The sequence below is a fragment of the Octodon degus genome, unplaced genomic scaffold (genome assembly GCF_000260255.1).
Source record: "Octodon degus isolate 3935 unplaced genomic scaffold, OctDeg1.0 scaffold00009, whole genome shotgun sequence".
Classification (NCBI taxonomy): Eukaryota; Metazoa; Chordata; class Mammalia; order Rodentia; family Octodontidae; genus Octodon; species Octodon degus.
The window spans coordinates 13,511,730-13,518,453 of NW_004524585.1; the positions used below are offsets into that span (position 1 = coordinate 13,511,730).

A 6,724-nucleotide genomic window follows, 5' to 3' on the forward strand; every position below is an offset into this window, starting at 1 on the left:
GAGGAGGAGGAGGAGGAGGAAGAAGAAGAAGAAGAAGAAGAAGAAGAAGAAGAAGAAGAAGAAGAAGAAGAAGAAGAAGAAGAAGAAGAAGAACTGACCAATTAGCTCAGCGAATTAGAGCACCTGCAATGCAAGCAAGCCCAGCAGGCCAGGGGCTCCCCAGGCCTGCTGTGCTGGCCCCATCCCTGGGGTACACTGAGACAGCAATTGAGACTGGACATGGTGGTGCAGACCTGTAATCCCAGCTTTTGGGAGGCTGTAAACAGGCAAATCACTGAGTGCTATCTAGTATTGAGACCCTAAATACCCTGCAGACCTTTCTCTAAAATATAAAATAGAAAGAAAGAAAAAAGTGCCAAAGCAACTTTTCTTCTTTTTTTGTGGCCTGCTCAGTCCACTCTGGAGGCAGGATGGTGCAGCATGTGGTGCTGGGGATTGAACAGCGGTCCCTGAGTGTTTGCCTAAGCTTGCCTAAGAAGATGCTTTAGATCACTGAGCTATCTCACCAGCCCCTACTAAAGCAGCTTTAAAAATAAAAATAAACCACAATTTTTATACACAGCTTAAGCGAACACATCAAAGATTTTAACTCATTGACTAATGAAGAAATCAGTGAGACATTTCACCTAGTTCAAAAGAGAATTCAAAGACCACACACATACTGCAGATGTGGCCCATGAAGTGAAGTTACACACAGATGCAAAACTTTCTGGAGGGGTGTGGTATGGGAGGAGGGAAAAGTCAACAGGATCCCTTCTCGGAGCAGAGAGCAGAAGCGTTTACATTGCCACCCATTACTCACAACCTGTAGTGTCATAAAACAGCTTCCAACAATGAGAGGTCCAAACCCTAAAAACTCAGAGAAGCTAGAAAACTGTGCATTAGACAGCAGGAACATCTGGTCATTCCTGATGCACCTCGCCATCTCTCCCAGTTTTCCCGACCCCTGAAAACGACAGTTATTGGTGCATACCAGTGCCTCATGAACCTCTCACCAGCTATTCTGTGCTCAATATTATATAGGGCCTTTCTGTGTGTGTGTGTGTGTGTGTGTGTGTGTGTGTGTGTGTGTGTGTGGCCAGCTCAGCCCACCAGGGGGCAGGGCTGGCTGGCATGTGGTGCTGGGGGATTGAACCGTGGTCCCTGTGCTTTGCTAAGCTTGATTCTAAATAGGTGCTTTAGACCACTGAGCCATCTCACCAGCCCCAGCCTTTCATTTAAAAATGGTGTATTTAATTATTTACAACCATATGGTACTCAGCCTCATAAGCACAGGCAATAAAGGGTCAGCACCCAAGTCCCTGGGGAAATGAGTGTGGGTTTATTCATTTTAACCCCCTAATAATATCATCTTGTCCACTTTGGTCTTTCTAAACCATATTAGGCCACATGTCATGGAGTGTGACTGCATTCCTAGCTTTTCAGGAGGCCGAGGCAGGAGTATTGAAAGTTCAAAGCTAGCCTGGGCAACTTAAGGAAAGCAGGGCTCAAAATAAAAAGGAATAAAGATGTAGCTCTACAGCAGAGCACTTTTTTTTTTTAGCACTTGTAAGGCTATGGACTCAATTTCAGTATCACAAAAAAGAAAATGTAATAAAATAAACCATATTAGACCTCTGCCTTTTATTAAAAAATAAATAAACAGAGGCTAGGGATGGTAGTGCATACCTGTAAATCCAGCACCCTGGGATGCTGAGGCAGGAGGTTCCCAAGTCAGATCCAAGCCTGGGCAATTTAGCGATTTATCAGTGCCCTGTCCCCAAGTAACCCGGCTGGATTCTTGCACACAGGGCGTCCTTGAGCTCACTTGTAGCCCAGGCGGGCTTCACACTCATGGTCCTCCTGCCTCAGCCTCCAAAATGCTGGGATTACAGGAGTGCAAAAAATCACACCCAGTTTTGACTTCTGTTTCTTAAGAGAAAGTTTGGTATTGAACAGATTTTTTTTTTTAAAGAGAAAGCCTGGGGGGTGGGCCAGCCAAATAGCTCAGCAGATTAATGTGCCTGGGGTCAGGGGTGTGATTCCCAGGGCCTACCCCCAGGGCATGCTGAGATGGCAATTGAGACTGGGTGTGGTGGTGCACCCAGCACTTCAGAGGCTGTAAACAGGCAGATCCCTGAGTCCGATCTAGTAGTGAGACCCTGAACACCCTGTCGACGCTTCCCTAAAATATAAAAAAAGAAGGAAAAAAAAAAAGACAGGGTCTCATTTGACAGCTCAAGCTCACCTTGAGTTCCCTTTGTAGCCCAAGCTGGTCTCCAACTCCCAAAGATCCTCCTGCCTCAGTCTCCAGAGTCCTGGGATTACAGGCACACACCAGCACACCCAGCCAAATCTTTATTTCTTGGTAAATAATCATCTTCTTTATTTTTCTCTCACTGCTGAGACAAAATACCTGACTCCCAGAGTTAAGGAAGGAAAAGTTCATTTATCTCAGTTTGTGGTGGCTTCAGTTGGTACTTGGCTGGCTTGAAGGCAGGGTGGCACGTGGCAGAGGGAAACGGTTCTTGGGAGTGGAAGACAGAAAAAGCAACAAGGGCAAAAAAGAGGAACAGGAGGGAGCAAGCCTCTCTCCCTGCTTCGTATCCTGTGCAGGCAACCCTCCCGAGGGGGGCTGTAGCGCTCGCACCCACCGCGCCAGCAAGGACCATGAATCATCACAAGCACTAGAAGCCTGCCTCGCTGCTACAGGAGGCTTCTGTGGGGACACCTAGACACAAAGCACAGCCTGGGGGGTGGGCCAGCCAAATAGCTCAGCAGATTAAAGTGCCTGATTAATAATCACTCAATAATCAATTGATTCAATCCTCCTTCTTTGATAGCTTTTAAGACTTCTTTTTCTTTTTTTTTTTTTTTTTGGCAGAACCAGGGATTGAACTCAGGCCCTTGCTCTTGCCAGGGAAGCGCTTACTCCACTGAACCATCTCCCCAGCCCCTTTTTCTTGTTTTCAAGTGTGGCTATGAGTACCTAAATCTACTTTCCATTCATTGTATTCACTTGGAGAAGGAGGAGGCTGTAGGATCTTGGTTTTATGCAACACTAAGTGGAGTAGACTTTCTATGATACATAGTGTGTGTGTGTGTGTGTGCGTGTGTGTGTGTGTGTGTGTGTGTGTGTGTGTGTGTGTGTGTTTTACTGGAGATTGGGCTTTTGCTCTAGCAACATTCCCAACCCTTTAAAAAAAAATTTTTAACAACAGGGCCTTACAAGGCTGCTAAATTGCCCAGGCTGTGCTCAAATTGATCCTCCTGCCTCTGCCTCCTCAAATGCTGGGCTTACAGATGTGTACTCTCACACCTGCCTACACTCATTGTTTTGAATCTCTGGCTTCTGTGCAACACTGTATTGCAAAAGCCTGGTGCCTCTGAGGCCCCGAGGAAGTTCCTAGAACTACGGGGCTGCCATGGCATCGAAACTGCCAGGGCTGGAGAGATGGCTCAGTGGTCTAAAGCACCTACTTAGAACAAGTTCAGCGAAGCACTGGGACCACGGTTCAATCCCCCAGCACCACATGCCAGCCAGCCCCGCCCCCTGGTGGGCTGAGCTGGCCTCACACCTCTCTCTCTCTCTCTCTCTCTCTCTCTCTCTCTCTCTCTCTCTCTCTAATAAATAAAAAAAATAAATAAATTTAAAAAAAGAAACTGCCAGACTTCTGCAGCTTTGGTGCTCTGTCTTCTTTTAGAGTTTCTCTCCCTTCTCCAGCACCATCAACCACTACCTCATCCTGTCTTCCACTCTGGCCATCTCGACCCGCCTGCTGCGGGGGCTTCTCTCCAGCCGCTCCCTCCAGCCCCTCTGCTTCAGCCTGCACTGGCCTGCTCCAGACTGATGCAGCCTGTGACCCCCTTCTGGCCCCTGGGGTACTCTTGTAGTTACGGCTCCCTTGTATGACACCCCCCACTTCACGAGATCAACCCCCAGAAGGAAACGGCCAAGGAGCTGACTTCCTCGCTGCTCTGCCACTATCCTAGTGTATGTCTGTGTCTCTCCTAATAAAATCCCAAGCTAAAGGGCTTAAGCTAGTAAAAGCTTTTCTCACTCCATGTTAAAAAAACAGGGCTGGAGAGATGGCTCAGTGGTCTAAAGCACCTACTTGAAACAAGCTTGGCAAAGCACAGGGACCGCGGTTCGATCCCCAGCACCACATGCCAGCCAGACCCGCCCCCTGGTGGGCTGAGCTGGCCACACACACACACAATAAATAAATGTAATAAATAAAAATAAATAAATATAAAAAAAAAAAAAAAACCCTCAGAGGTAGGAGTTTGAGACTAAGATTCTGGCGCATTCGTCATCAGAGACTCCTACACCATGTTTCCCTGAAAATAAGACCTAACTGGAAAGTAAGCCCCGGTATGATTTCTTGGGATGCTCATAATATAGCCCTTCCTCCACAGAGGCCCGTTACCATCCTCAGCCAGGTGGATGCGCTTAGTGCAGCCTGTGCAATACACAGTGGATGTACTGAATTATAAAATAACAATATATAATCAAATATAAAGAAAAAATATTATTGGCATTAATACTTAAAATAAATGATAATATAAATTTAAGTAAGTATCTGAACATATATAAGTGGACACTTTTTTTGAAAAAAATGTATTTGGCACAAGGTCTCACTATGCAGCTCAGACTCCTAGCAATCCTCCCGTCTCAGCCACCCCCGCGCTGGGATTACAGGTGTGCACCACCACGCCTGTTTTCAGTGGCTGACTCAGTGCAGGGCTGGCACGGCAGTCCATACCAGGGAGGTATTTAGAGCTCCGAGCTATTTTCCTGGCCCTGACGGTTTCTTTTTCTTTCTCTCTTTTTTCTTTTTTAGAAAAGTTTTCACTACGTAGTTCAGGTTGGACTTAAACTCATTCTGTAGCTCAGGTTGACCTCAACCACATAGCAATCCTCCTGCTTCAGCTTTCCAAGTGCTAGGACTGAAGGCATGCACCACCACAGCTGGCTAAGTGGGTGCTTTTATTTGTTTTGTTTGTGGTACGGGGGATTGAACTCAGGACCCTGCACTTCTACTGAGCTATCTCCCCGGTCCTAAGTGGGTGCTTTTAGATGACAGGTAAACACCTATATAAACAGATGAACTTGAGACTTACTGCCAAATGACAACTCGAAATACAGACACACCACAGGAGTGACTTGCACGCTTGATAATGAACTAACAGGGCTGTGCCTGATGTCAAGCTGGCAGCCACTGAAGCTGAAATTGATCATATGTGGGCGGGCAGCATCAGGCCTCATTACCTAAGAAAAACATCCTGCCCCTGGACATTGTGGGCTATTAGTCACTAGGCAACCTTGTATCTTACAATTTTGTAAAAGTACAAACCCCCTTACTATTGTTTGGGTGTTCGTCTCACCAACCAGGAAGATGGGCCACCACCTGACGCAGGGGAACCGGGGACTGAACTCAGGCCCGTGAGCTTGCCAGGCAAGTGCTTATTCTACTGAGCCATCTCCCTGGTCCCAAGACACAGCTCTTGTCTTCTTATCTATCTTTTCCTCATTCCTGCCACCCTTTTTCCGCCAAGCACAACAGATCACAGTGAGAGACCAAGGGATCCCTACATTGCCATGATTCAATATGTCATCTGTCATACTGATACACCACAAGCAGGCTGAACTGACAAGAGGCAGTCACCCAAGGAGAGCTCTATTGCTGCACAAGAGAGATGGGGCCAAGCGTTCTACAGGAAATGGAGTGGCAAGAAATTCAGGCCAGAATTCAGGATCTGGAGAATTATAATGATGTTCTAGAAGATAACACAACTGTGCTTGATTAAATGTAGATGGTGGGGCCGGGAAGATGGCTCAGTGGAATAAGCACTTCCCTGGCAAGTGCAAGGGCCTGAGTTCAATCCCCGGTTCCACCACAAAAAAAAAAAAAAAAAACATAGATGGTGCTACATGAAGAAATGAATAAATGTAGATGGATGTGGCTCCATGCATTTATCATCCCTGTACTTGGGTGGCTGAGGCAGGAGAATCACCAGTTTGAGACGAGCCTTGGCTACATACTGATTCAAGGCCAGCCTGCCCTACAAAGCAAGACTCTGTCCACAAAAAAAACAATTAAAAACAAAAAAGTTGGGGCTGGGGAGATGGCTCAGTGGAATAAGCGCTTCCCTGGCAAGTGCAAGGACCTGAGTTCAATCCCCAGTTCCGCAAAAAAATAAATAAATAAATTTAGGGGAAAAAAAAAGAATAAATGTAGATCATTATACACACATTGAGCACATGTAGAATTTGGGGGTGGGATAAGCGCTTGACTGGCAAACACAAGGATCTGAGTTCAATCTCCCGTTCTGCCAAAGAGCAAAAGGTACGTTTCCTGCCTGACTCACTCAGCCCCATAAGAAATCCCCACACAGAGAGGGGTGCATGCCTGTAATCCCAGCTTTGGGGAAGCTGAGGTGGGAGGATCGTTGTGAGTTCAAGAGCAGCCTCAAGGGGCCAGGGAAATGGCTTGGTAGAATAAGTGCTTGCCTGGCAAGCACAAGGACCTGAGTTCAAAACCCCGGTTCCACCAAAAAAAAAGAGCAGCCTCAAAGCCAGCCTGAACTACATAGGGAGAACCTGGCTTAAAAAAAGAAATCCCCACTGCAGATGGTAATTTGTAACAGTTGTTTCATGATGGGAGTGCCTGTCATTGTGGTATTCTGAACATGCGCAGCTTGTCATGACATGCCATTTACTGCTAAGATGTCTCTCGGGTAG

The 6,724-nt window shown here is 46.7% G+C and overlaps 1 pseudogene; it reads left to right on the forward strand.

Moving 5' to 3' along the window:
* The window catches only part of LOC101568484, an 18,057-nt pseudogene extending 14,227 nt beyond the window's left edge, over positions 1–3,830 (forward strand).
* The last annotated feature ends 2,894 nt before the right edge of the window (positions 3,831–6,724 follow it).